This window comes from Lagenorhynchus albirostris, chromosome 7, assembly GCF_949774975.1.
Source record: "Lagenorhynchus albirostris chromosome 7, mLagAlb1.1, whole genome shotgun sequence".
Lineage (NCBI taxonomy): Eukaryota > Metazoa > Chordata > Mammalia > Artiodactyla > Delphinidae > Lagenorhynchus > Lagenorhynchus albirostris.
Window position 1 is genome coordinate 68,501,171 of NC_083101.1, and position 13,866 is coordinate 68,515,036.

The window sequence follows — 13,866 nt, forward strand, 5'->3', positions numbered from 1 at the left end:
TGCACCGCTGTGCGTCATGGTTGGGTATATAAAACACCCATGGCAACACGCGGAACACCTCAGATGCTTTCTGGCTATTGCAGCAAAGACTATACACAAAACAAAAACCAGACCCTAATATCCAGTTCTACAGCTTAGTAGTGTGACCTCAGGAAAGTAACACTGCTGATTTAGTCTTCATTTCCTCATTTATAGATTAGGCCAAAACACGGCAATTTGATTTTCTCTTGCACGTCACTGGGACTGATTGGTAGTGGCTGCCAGTAATGCTCAGCTGAGAAAGTAAAGTGGGGGATGGTTCTGTGACTGATTATTGATATCTGCTGTGGGTGAGGCAGCCTGAGTGGCATAATTTACCAAGTGTTGCCAGTACTGGTTTGGCAATGTCTTGGGTCTATCCCTGCAGAAATATACAGAATATATTTAATGTATGAGCTGGCCCTAGAGGCAAGATTGACCAGGAGAAGTTTAGTATTTCATTGTGTTATTTGTAGGTATATCACCAAAGCCTCCAAAAGTTGTGGGAATCCTGGGTGCACCTCAAAAGGTTTCATGTCCTGGATGAGCCTGACACCTAGATTGAAATGGAATCTGTCTTTGTATGCTGTTTCTTTTTTTTTTTTTTTTTTGCGGTACGCGGGCCTCTCACTGTTTTGGCCTCTCCCATTGCGGAGCACAGGCTCCGGACGCGCAGGCTTAGCGGCCATGGCTCACGGGCCCAGCCGCTCCGCGGCATGTGGGATCTTCCGGGACCGGGGCACGAACCCGTGTCCCCTAGTATCGGCAGGCGGACTTTCAACCACTGTGCCACCAGGGAAGCCCTGTATGCTGTTTCTAACCAGGCTAGGCTTTTAGATACCAGGGTCACCTGGCGCATTCCTGGATGAGGGTAGGTGGGGGACTGGGACCAGTGGCATCCCAGGAAGAGGTGGGATGTGTGTAGTGTTAGCGTACTGAGACAAACAGTTAGGATTCCTGTAATCTTTAAGCTTACAAAATATACTGACATCTCAATAAGGGACCGACTTAAAATATTTTCTGAATCTTAGGGAGGTTATATAACTTGTTCAAGATCACAGAAGGTGGGCAGAGGGAGTTAACATAGACTAAAAGCCCACTATAAGCCAGGCACGTTACGGCATAATGACTCACTCTTTCCAATAACTTATGGCGGGAGTGGGGTATGCTGGGGAGTAATGCAGTTGTAGCATTTCATAGACAAGGAACTGGTGTGCAGAGTCATTGAGTAACATGCACACAGCTGCACAGGAAGAGGTGGACCAAGGTCAGTCTTTCCAACAGTTCTGGATTCTGATCATAGCACACTTTCTATCAGGACTTCTGTGTGTAATTGTCAATGCATTTGGACCCCAGTATCTTGGGATCTGTGAAAACTAGGGAGTAGTTTTATTTTTATTTTTGGAAACATTAATTATACAGATGTTTGTAAGCCAATTGCTAACATAAATGGTTGTGAGGGGAATTGTTTTTTCTTTTGTAATTTTTTTATTTTTACAAATTATACCGTGATAAAACAATGAAAATTGCTTATTTGAAATATTTTCCTTTAACATTTTATAAGTTAATCAAACGGATACTACAATAGATTGTTGTTTAAATAAGGGAGTGCAAATGATTTTAGTATTACAAAACTTTAAGCTGAGGCTACACTCAACAATAAGTTTAGAAAATGGTATTACAAAAGGTTGAGAGTGAGTAGTAAAAAAAACCCAACCAAGACCAGACCCAAGCAGGGCTGCTGTGCTGTAGGAAATCAGGTGTTTTCACTGCCATAAATCTTCACTGTGGCCAAACTTACAAACCAGTCCTCTGGGGAATTCCCTGGCGGTCCAGTGCTCAGGACTCGGCACTTTCACAGTCAAGGGCGTGTGTGGTTCAATCCCTGGTTGGGGAACTAAGATTCTTCAAGCTCCACGGCCAGCAAAAAACACCCCCAAACCCAAAAACAACCCTGCCTAACCCCCCCCCAAAAGTGTATATACGTCCATGCCTCTCTCTCGCTTTGTCACAGCTTACCCTTCCCCCTCCCCATATCTTCAAGTCCATTCTCTAGTAGGTCTGTGTCTTTATTCCTGTCTTACCCCTAGGTTCTTCATGACATTTTTTTTTCTTGAATTCCATATATATGTATTAGCATATGGTATTTGTCTTTCTCTTTCTGACTTACTTCACTCTGTATGACAGACTCTAGGTCTATCTAGCTCATTACAAATAGCTCAATTTCGTTTCTTTTTATGGCTGAGTAATATTCCATTGTATATATGTGCCACATCTTCTTTATCCATTCATCCGATCGTGGGCACTTAGGTTGTTTCCATCTCCTGGCTATTGTAAATAGAGCTGCAATGAACATTTTGGTACATGACTCTTTTTGAATTTTGGTTTGCTCAGGGGATATGCCCAGTAGTGGGATTGCTGGGTCATATGGTAGTTCTATTTGTAGTTTTTTAAGGAAACTCCATACTGTTCTCCATAGTGGCTGTACCAATTCACATTCCCACCAGCAGTGCAAGAGTGTTCCCTTTTCTCCACACCCTCTCCAGCATTTATTGTTTCTCGATTTTTTAATGATGTCCATTCTGACTGGTGTGAGATGATATCTCATTGTAGTTTGGATTTGCATTTCTCTAATGATTAATGATGTTGAGCATTCTTTCATGGGTTTGTTGGCAGTCTGTATATCTTCTTTGGAGAAATGTCTGTTTAGGTCTTCTGCCCATTTTTGGATTGGGTTGTTTGTTTTTTTGTTATTGAGCTGCATGAGCTGCTTATAAATTTTGGAGCTTAATCCTTTGTCAGTTGCTTCATTTGCAACTATTTTCTCCCATTCTGAGGGTTGTCTTTTGGTCTTGTTTATGGTTTCCTTTGCTGTGCAAAAGCTTTGAAGTTTCATTAGGTCCCATTTATTTTTGTTTTTATTTCCATTTCTCTAGGAGGTGGGTCAGAAAGGATCTTGCCGTGATGTATGTAATAGAGTGTTCTGCCTATGTTTTCCTCTAAGAGTTTGATAGTTTCTGGCTTTACATTTAGGTCTTTAATCCATTTTGAGCTCATTTTTGTGTATGGTGTTAGGGAGAGGAGACAGAATTTGACTCAAAGCCTGAGTGTTATGATTCCTTTTGGCTCCAGTAGAATCATCTTGGTGGTGTGTAGGAACCATGTGCCATGTTCTGGGTTAATTCTCTAAATGATAAATAATGGTATTGTGACTCCGCCTACATCATCTTATCCTACCAGAGATGCTCCATAGTGAGGTGACTTTTCAAAGCCTGGGAAGACGTTATAGAAATACAGATAATAAAGTAAAGCAAATTCATAGTAGTAATACTTTGGTATGATTTAGGAATAAGTTTTATAATCCTTGGGATATTTTGTGTGTATTTGTATTTCAAGGTGTTTGAAATAAATCTGGCTTACTAGATAATCTGATTATAATTTGAAATGTGTAATTATACTAGACTCATGGTATTGATTTTAAAGGTGTAGTAGACTTTTATTAAGATTGTAAATGGCACTTAAGTGTTTTGGATAGCCTGGTTTATTATATTTTATTTAAATTTGATATATTAGATTAATAGGAATTGCTTAAGTGCATAGGAAGATTTTGCTTTTTAGGTTTGTAAGTCTGTCAGCGTTTTGGAGTGTTTGAGAGAATCGGGTATGTTAAATGTGTAAAATTTAAAAAGTTCCTGAGGGAATTAAATTCGTAAGTTGGGTTCATTAGAATTTAATCTTTTAAAGTTATCAGTTAATTGAGTGTAATCAAAGAAAAAACTGACTCTGAATTCTTATTTTTATCAGAAAGTAATAGGTTGATACGAGACTTCGAAATTGAATTTAAAGGCTTAGAGAACACTAGGCTTTTGAATTTACAACTTTCAATATATTTAACTAATTAAAAGCAAATTGTTAGAGTAGTCCTTTCAGTGCGCAAGGTTCCCTCAGGCATTGGAAAGCTCAAATGACATTAGTAAGCACCCGGTAAATGGTTATAATCAACAGTAACTACTTCTTGCCCTCTGTTCCTTTGAGCCCTTGCAGTGAAACTTCCACAACTGTGTGTCAATTTCTTGCGATCCTGAGGGTCCCGATTAGCTGAAGGCAAGGATTATTCCAAAACCAAAACACTTTTTTTTTTTTTTAAGAACAAGAGCCCAGTTTTTTAATTTGATCATTTCTTGCGTTTGAAGTACTCCTCCATGACATCCTTGGCCTGGGACTCTTTGCCATAGCCCTTAACCACCACGCAGCTGCAACCAGTTGAGGGGTTTTTCCCTCTCCATCAGTTTTACAGAGGCCTACCCATTCCCCCAGTTTCTTGATGTCATCAACCTTAATCAGGTTGATTTGGTGCTCAGCACAAAGGGCTTCCACCAACTTGACATATATAGGCTCCTCACAGTTGGACACGAGCACACAAAGATGGGCTTTGGCAGCTTCCCGAATTCCACGTGCTAGGCCATCGTGGAGGAGGGCGGTCTTCAGCACCTCTTGCAGAGCAGGATGAACGTCCATCACACCTCCAGCAGCAATGCCTTCCTCGGCCATGGCGGCAGGGACTCCGAGGTGGCAGGGAAAGAGCAAAACCACACTTCTTTTGAGTCAGTAATTTTATTACTATTACTTTTCACACCGAGGAGACTTAGTTACATAAAGTGAGATATTCTATGAGTTGATTACCAGTAGTAGAAGCACAAAGGTGTGGAAAGTGTAACATGAACACAGTGAAGAAACGCCCTTTATCAGAGTGAAGTCCATGTGACAGAAACACATTACTCCAAACAGACTATGTACAAATAAATACAGCTTTCCACCTATGTACAGACATATTCACAGAGAATAAACTGACGCAAAATCTCCATACATCTCCTCCTCCAGCGAAAATTGATCACAATAAACAGAACACACGGGAAATGACAAAAGTAACTTGGAAGTGCATCAACTGGATCCTTGTAGGGGTATAGAGGTTAAAATGCTTCTTGAAAATGGAGGCAAACAGAGGAAGCATGAGATGACATCTATCCCTAAAAAGATCCTTTACAAAAATGGCATTCTGATATTTGTAAGGTAACCTGTCCAAAAGACAGTTTACGAGTTCTAGGGCAATGCCTATGTTGGGGTCGGTGTCGACAACGTGGTCTCTGTTTTAACACTATGCAAAGAACAACAGTATAAGTTATCTTTCCTTTAGGGCTAGCAGCCACTTCATTAAACCAGGAAGGTAGTTTTTGCTACTCTTTGATGGCACTTTTGAGACTGCAGATTGCTTGGAGACGGAAGCTGTTGCTTCTGGAGTTTTTTTCAAACTGGAGCAGAAGAAAAACATCCAGGCTAGGTGCAGGGCACAAAACTTTGTGTGCAGGGTTCAACAGGATTATATCCCCACAGAGTTTCCCTCATCCAGATGGAGAGTCTCTGCCCTTTGGAGAGACGCTTCAGACCACAAAACAGCCCCCAACAGAAACATCACTGGCTCTGGATCCAGACAATCTTTCTTTAGGGCAAATGGCCAATTAAACCTAAAATTGATGGGGTTGGTCAATTTCACACACATATTTACTCTATAGAGATAATTTACATACCCAGGTGGTAGATATTTCTAGGCTATTAAGTGCCTTTTAGTCATTCTTTTAGCTTTTACTCAAATCATGTAAAAAATTGTGATGAAGTGAAACAAAGTTTTTAGTTGTGGGGACATCTGTGTGTACATGCGTGTAAGCAGTCTATGATACTGGGCCAGAAATTATGTAGTTTAGCAGAAAAGGAAAAAAAATCCAATGCATTATGAAGTCTCCTGTTTTATATGCTTTCTTCCCAAGGAAGGTTTATAATTTAGGCATAATAAATTATTGATAAACTGTATATCTCTATTTGCCACTTTTATAAGGGAACTTCTTAGACCCATCTTATATTTACATAAAAACTCAAATAAACTTTAAATTTTCCGGGTACATATATGCTAATTATCCATTTCACTCTCTATATTGCTTTACATAACAAATGGATTCCTAAAAAACAGTAAATCTGTAACTTAAAAAAGGAAATACTTTCACTGTAGTATCAGAACTTGCTATCTAAAGGACCTTGCTATTTAACAAGCTATTTTGAAAGTGAAGAATACTTTTGTGAAATGAACAATTTGATTTTTAGTTTTATTAAAGTACACATCAAAATTTATCAGATTAGGATTGTCTAGAACAATAATTGTATGCCTTAAAAAACAGAACAGATAAACTCTAATTTACAACAAACAATACAAAACAGGAATGACTCATGGACTGCTTATCGATTGACTATATTCAGAAGCCCTGAATATATGTATTATTGGTATTTTATGGCTTTAATTAAGACAGTTGTCTCTTATGAAGTATTGATACTATAAAGTGCAATATTAAAAAATTAAAAAACCTAAAAGGCATCCATTGTCCTTCAGTTTTAGCCTGATGAGAAGAATCAGAGATTTGTTTAATTAAATGGCAAAGAATTTTTTACCCTTAATTCCTGCATGTAATTTCATCCTTAAAATTATTTTATTTGGGGATTCAGACTTCATTCATTCGTTCCTTTTTTTTTTCTCTTTTTTTGATGACATGATTTAAAAAATTAGTATTCTCTTTTGGTTAGTTGAATGCTTTTTGAGAACTGTCAGTCCCAAGGACTTAGTTACTTCCAGATCCATTGTAAAGGAATATGCAACCCAATAAGTGAGAATGTAGGAGCAAATTTGCAGCCTTTTGGTGAACTGTACCCCATTTTCCTGGGCCACGACACCAATCAACAATCTTACAATTCCCAGCCAACCCACCACACAAGGAAGTAAATGCGCTGTAATACTGGGTGATGAGAGGTGGTCCAACCATTTCCCCCATTTCCTATTTAGAGCGAAAATATAGATTCTTTTTGGTAAATCAATGCAGGTAAGTGCAGGTCCAGAGTTCCTGAATGATCTCCAGTGGTGTCTTTCCCATTCTGAGTACTTGTTGAGTGTGGGATTATGACCATAGAAACGAAGTCCGTGAGCTTCACCTCACCAGGGCCTCAAGACAATGCCGCATCAGTGTTCAGACTTTTCACCGGAGGATAAATGCCTGTTAGTACTTGTTGAGTCGAGGCCTACTGGTGCTTTTAAGGCATTTCTGTGACTCTCTTGTAGTTGTGAATTCTGTTCCCATTTTAGTATCAATTAGGAGGGAGTCCCTCCCCCCACCCCCCAAGAAGTAGTCAATTACACAAAACGTAAGTTGTTAGGCCCACAGGGCTAGCATTTTTCTATCTTCACCTTAATGCGGAGATGGAGAAAAGGCTCATTAGACTTGCCAAGTACAAGTAAAGTGGAGAGGCTGGTGGTGAGAAGCAGGAAGGGGAGTAAGCACTGGGCCCAACCTAGACTTGAAAACTGGAAGTGGGGTTAGAAAGAAACAAACTGAGACTCAGTAAGGCCCAAGGAAGAGGGGCTCATGGTAGGTAAGAACATCCATCCAAATGCACTGGGCGAGCTGAGAAATGCACTTGCTTCACCTGAATGTCTTGGAGAAAGATATAGAAGTCACAGGGCACACAAGGTTAATGTGAATTAGCAATGAAGTGTGACTTTCTAAAAGGTAAGGGGCACAGAGGAGTGCAGAAGCAGGGGGTAAACACTGGGTCTGAAGCTGTCATTCCTCCCTATTCAGACCTTATACTTGTGCCATGAGTAGTCAAAAGGTTCCATGATTTCAGAGCAACATAAAGCATTTTAAAAGGCTAAGTAAAGAAAAACTTAAACATTATTGAGGGTTAGAGAGAAAGACTCAGAAATAAAAATCTGAAGATAACATTTGATGCAAATAGATAAAGGGTCACATAGTGGTGACTCCCAGCTCTGTCAGGGGTAATCAGTGAAGAGTGCCCAGATGCAACTCTTTTCTGCCGAACAGAAAAAAAAAAAAAAAAAAGGTGAATTCACCACCTTGGGGGGCTGGGGTGAATCTGGAGGAAGACTTTTCTGACACGGATGGTTGTTAATGTTAATGGCTGACAGACCTGGGTTACACCAGGAACATCTATGCTAGGATTTCTTTCCTGCAAAGGGATTGTCTTTTGGATCAGGGTGATAGGTTGAACAAGCGCTCTTAACAGAACTAAACCTTTGGTAAACTCAATGCCAGTTCCATGGCACTCTTTCACACTTAGGTCTTTATCAGTTTTTTAAAAAAATTCTTTATGGTTTTCCAGTCTGCCAACCAATCATTTGGTGGAAGGGCTTTGGCTTAGATAATTTGGTGTTCCATAGTGTCCCCACTATTTGTTTGCTAATTTGAACAGAGTTGTCTATCCAGTCATAATTAGAGGCTCCTTTTTCTCTCTAAAAAACTGGCTGACTTGTGGATTCCTGGGCCCTTTGTAGCTTACTCTCACTTTGTTTAAACAAAACTGCCACTAAAGACCATGATGGAAATCAGGTGGTGCTGGGCAAGGCCGATGCCCTGTGCAGTGAGGAAGGTGGGCAAAGCAGCAGTGAGCACACTGGGGGGCATCTAGGTGGAAAGCACGTGTGACTTCCATAACAAACATGAGTGCACCCGTGTTTTCTACAGACACCTAAAGGCTCCTGCTGATTTCTGTGCTGCAGCCCATGCCTTTTTTTAAAAAAGATATTTATTTGGTTGTATCAGGTCTCGGTTGGGGCAGGCAGGGTCCTTAGTTGTGGCATGTGAACTTTTAGTTGCAGCGTGCATGTGGGATCTAGTTCCCTGGCCAGGGATCCGAACCCAGGCCCCCTGCATTGGGAGTACAGAGTCTTAACCACTGTACCACCAGGGAAGTCCTGCCTGTGCCTTTTCGAAGCTTCCAGTAAAGTGAAAAAAAACAGCGTAATCTCACAATGAGTAGTGGAGTTCAGCTGGCTCTGAGTGTGCCCTTCTTGCTTTTCTTGTTTGCTAGATATTTCAATGAATAGGAAGCTGTGAGATTAAAAAACGAAACACAAAGCTAGAGAGGCAAGGAGCTAACCTTAAATAGCTAGTGGAGTGGAGGCCCTTACCTTTCTTCCCAATGTCTTCTTGAGAGGGGAACATATTTTTATCTGGGACTCTATATAGGCTTTTGTATATAGGCTTTTGTAATTTTGTAATTGCCTGAAATTTGTAATTATTTAAAACTACATAGGGATATATATCAATGTGATATTTGCTTTCTTGGGAATCCTGGTAAAAGTAAGTTAATTTCCCCTTTCTTCCTTTTCCTTATTCTTTATTTTTTCACTAACTGTCTCTTCACGACAAGCCCTCACCTACTAATTGAAGACAGTCTTGCTGAGGGAGGTACAGGAGTTGAGCATGTGTCTTTTAAAAATATTAAGCCAGGTGGTTATGTAAGATCTGGCTTAGCAAGAATGAGCATTAGCTTCTATAACAAGCTTTCAGGAGACAGTTGATTTTTCCAGAAATCATCCTGAGAACAGTTTCCCTTTATTTCTTCTGGAACAGAGCTGTAACAATCCAATTAATTATTACTAGCCACTTAATTATTGGAGTAGCAATCTGTCCAGGTGCAAGGAAGCATGGCATGCTCATAATCTTGTGTGTGTGTGTGTGTGTGTGTGTGTGCACACGCGCGTGCGCCTGCGTTGTTGGTAGATGTAGGGAAGAAAGCATATTGAAGTTTTCTGACATGCTTGGATTCAGACCCACGTGTTATTCCAACCCAGCAATTTCGGCAGAGCAGTTAACATTAGTCCCATCTTTTCCAGCTGTCTGTCTGGCCAGCAGCTCTATCTGTTGTCACATCCCTGGTCAGCTTTCTGTTAAGGTGGTCTTGGGTGGAGGGCTTCCCTTGATAGCTCATGCTTGTCACAGAGGAGTTTAAGAGCTATGAGCATTGGTGGGGAGTTTGCCAACTCTCTCCCTGCCCAGCAGTGATGTACATTAATATCATCAAATGTCTCATCAGCAAAGCAGCTGTGTTTTGCTGAAAGGCCTCCAAACACCTGATTCACGTCTTCCCTAGAAAATAAATTATAATGGCCCCTGTCAGCTGACACCTGTGAGAAGCCTTACAAAGCATTTTCCCCAAATATGAAACAGTCCCTGCCTGTTTTTATAATCTTCTGGGCAAGGCTTTAGGAAGTTCTGCTGCATCAGCCAAACTGATAAGCAACCCTCCCCCTTAGTGCGTGTACCTTACTGTGTTTTCCTGACCTGCCGCTGCCTGGCTCAGCTTAGGCCCGGGAAGCTGCATGCAAACCCTCTCATCTCCAGCTTCAGTTCTTGAGGGTCTAGGCAGGTTCAGAGGGCAGCTGAACTCGGCGTGGGCATTCCCAGAGGCAACTGAGAAGGGTCTATTTGGGTATTCTCAGCATGAACCAAGTCGTTCTCCCCTCCTGAGCTGCCTAGGGTGACAGGGGAGGTGACAGCAAGTAAGACCTGCTTGGTTTGCTGCAGGTAAAGGGAACCATTTGCGTACAGCTCATTTATTTATTTATTTTTTGCGGTACGCGGGCCTCTCACTGCCGTGGCCTCTCCCCTTGTGGAGCACAGGCTCTGGACGCGCAGGCTCAGCGGCCATGGCTCACGGGCCCGGCCGCTCCGCGGCATGTGGGATCCTCCCGGACCGGGGCACGAACCTGTGTCCCCTGCATCGGCAGGCGGACTCTCAACCACTGTGCCACCAGGGAAGCCCCAGCTCATTTATTTTAGATTGAACAGTAAGAGGTTGGTTCTTGAATTTTTGATATTTTTACCCTGTTCCAGAAAAACAAAGAGAGTATCTGTAGTCTAAATTTTTTTTCCCTGTACTTTTCTACTGTGCATTCTTTGCCTCTACGTCACCATTAGGGATATGGCTGGCCATTTAAATATACAAGGAGGGTTCACGTGTGTGTGTGTGTGTGTTTGTACTTGTGCACAAAACAAACCTTATGAGATCAGGAGGAAATGTTCCCTTTGGTTGTTGGTGTGCATGTTTTTCCTTTCCTTTCACTAAGGCAAACTTTGGTGCTCCCTGCTTTTGAATCCTGGATGTAATTGGGTCAGAGGGTGATGATGTAAGTGGTATTGTGTATATATATATATATATATATATATATATATATATAGATTTGGTATGAAGATATATATTTATATATGTATTTACACAGGCACTAGAGATGAACTACTCAGAAAACCATGTTGTGGAATGTTCTTTCTTATAATTATGTTAATGATTTGAATGCTTTTAAAGATCCGCTGTTGCATCCTATACACTTCTGTCTGGGTTTACCCAAGCCCAACACATAACCTCACAGACAACTTATAGGGGGCAAGCAGGGGCAGGGAGGTGCTTGCATACTGGCCAGTGAGCCAACACTGCACACCCTTGAGGTTGGAACTGGGCTGAGAAACAGCATCTTCTCAAATGCAACTTTTCATGACTGACAACACTCCCTAGGAAGGGAGCTCCCAGGCAAGTCAAATGCCCTGTGGCTGCCTGGCTGAGTCTTCACCATGAGCTGGGAATGAATGGGAAAGAGTGAGGAGGCAGGGTGAGTGTGGGGAAGGGCTGGAATAAGAACAGGCTTGCACTGGACCTCCCTCCTCCTTTCTGGTTTTATATAGTCAATCTGCAATTGAGTCAGAGTCACCTACTCAAACCTTCTTCCACACAACCAACCTGTCCATCATACAGATTCATGCAACAAACAACTCTGCTCCCCTTCAAGTAATGCACAGGGAAAACCATCAGGGTTTTTAACTCAATGTTCACTTACTCCTTCTCTTTCACTCAGAGGAACTAACACGAATTCTTGCTTCAACACAAAATCCTGCCCTTGATGAAGGAGACGTGGGTCTCTCTCACACAACTGAACACCCGACTTTGCACAGTTGGAGAGACTGGGAAGCTGGCCTCCTGGGTGGCAGCCATCTTGGCTTCCTGCTTTCCAATTGGGCCTCCACTCAGCAGAGCAATGATGGGCACTGCCTGTGACTGCCATGCTCTGTGGAGTGGGCTGAGGTTTTGTGGAAGGAATGCTGAGCTTGATCTTTATCTTTATTCAGTTGTGAGTTCTGCATCCTGTCTCCCTGTGTTAGGAGGGACGTGCTCACCGCAAAATCATAGCAGCATCAGTGACACAACAGACTGGAGAGAAGCCATGGTGTGTGCCAACTTAGATGCAGGATGGCTAAAGAATAATGCACCATCCTCTATTTACTTTTTCAACTGATTATAAGGAAGCATGATTTGGGGAAATGAAAAACTCTGCATGTTTTTCAGTAAGTTAGTCCACCTAATCTTTTTTCTCTGTCGGTTTTATTTTCTTTTGACATAGACCTGAGAAATCATACAAAATGTCAAATAGAACTTGGAAGCACTGAATGAATGACATGAAGATGTCCCTTGAATGCTCTGAAAATCAGATCCTTGAAGTGACTGGCTTGAAGCCAGTGTAAAGAAGCTGTTGAGTGTAGTCTGCAGTGTACTCTGTGAGCTACAAAGAGTCCCAGATGCGGTCCTGATGGCAGGAGAGACACCCATGGTCCATGGGCTTTAACCAGATCCTGGTCCTGGCACCACTAGACACAGGACTCAGAAACCTTCCTAGTTAACAAACGCCTTTCCAAACATCTTGAAGCTGCCTTAATCCAAGCAGTATTGATCAGAGTCATTCTAGTTCTATTGGTTGGAGGAACAATGATTTCTTCCTTCAGCCACTGAAGCCCTTTATGACCACACTGGAAGATGCATTAAAGAACCACATCCTTAGGGGGCAAGTCCCGCTGAGCGCCTCTGCTGGATGGTATTTCTTAGTACATATCCAGGCTTTCTTGGCAGGCATTTTGATGCCCTTAGCATCAAAATACGTCTGAATGACAATCACAACTAAACTTGCCCCCCTTCTTTTGATGATAATGGGACATGCATTGCAACAGTATAGGTTCAGTTTATATAGTCTTGCTGTCCTAGAAGTGCACTAATTTACTTTGCAATCATATTTTCTACTTGCATGCTGGGGCAATATATAACCCCCCCTCCCCCAAACCCAGCCCTGGTCACCTCCCCCTTGCCCCAAACCAGTATCCACCCCGCCTGGGTTTTACCTCTGAATGTCCCAATAACCCTGTGGGTTTCAGAGAGTGTACCCCAGTTGGGCTGGAGAGACGGTCTTCCCGGTTTGGCTTGTGGGAATATTTTGGAGGGCTCATTTCAGGGCCCCTACAGGCCCTCTCCACCCAGCCCTCCCTCGTGCAACCTATTTTCCTAAAATATCCACCGTACCAGGCAGAATCCCAGTATGTCCAAGGTAGGCTGAAGGTCACAGCAATGATTCTCTTAGCTCACCTCTTGCACTTAAGAGGTAAAGCTCAGACTGAAGGTTGATGCCCCTCTTCAAATAGGTACTAGAAATATACTAGAGCTATCCCTGAAAAGATGCAGTTGTATTTATATATATATATATATGATTATATATATATATATTTATAATTTTTCTTTCTTTGTATTTGTATACAGGTATGTACTACTCTATAGGTGTGGAAGGAGAGGTATAATACAGGAACAGGCAGGGGTGTGTGCATGTGCATCTATACATAATATATATTTTTTATATGTATATATATCACCTCTGTCATTCTTTGCATCATGACAATGACCAGGGAGGAATACCTGTGAGCAGTGCAGGGAGAGAAGCCCCAAATGCTGGGATCTCTTTGTCTCTTGCATGGAGCCACTGCAGGAGGCAGGGGTGGGAGCAGCCCAAGAAATGAGTGGGCCCAGCGCGAAGCCACCCCCTTATCAAAGCCACCAAGGAGGAACACTTGAAATGCCCAGGGCTGTGCGCCAGTGGAGGTCAAGGAGCCTACAACCCTGAGCGGGGAGGGACAGTCCATT

General features: G+C 42.1%; 1 protein-coding gene and 1 pseudogene across 1 annotated transcript in view; one reads left to right on the forward strand and one right to left on the reverse strand.

Annotated features, from left to right (window-relative positions):
• The window catches only part of ACER2 (alkaline ceramidase 2), a 71,787-nt gene that overhangs the window by 56,852 nt on the left and 1,069 nt on the right, over positions 1-13,866 (forward strand). The window lies entirely within an intron of this gene.
• LOC132522911 (small ribosomal subunit protein eS12-like) lies at positions 4,193-4,569 on the reverse strand (annotated as a pseudogene).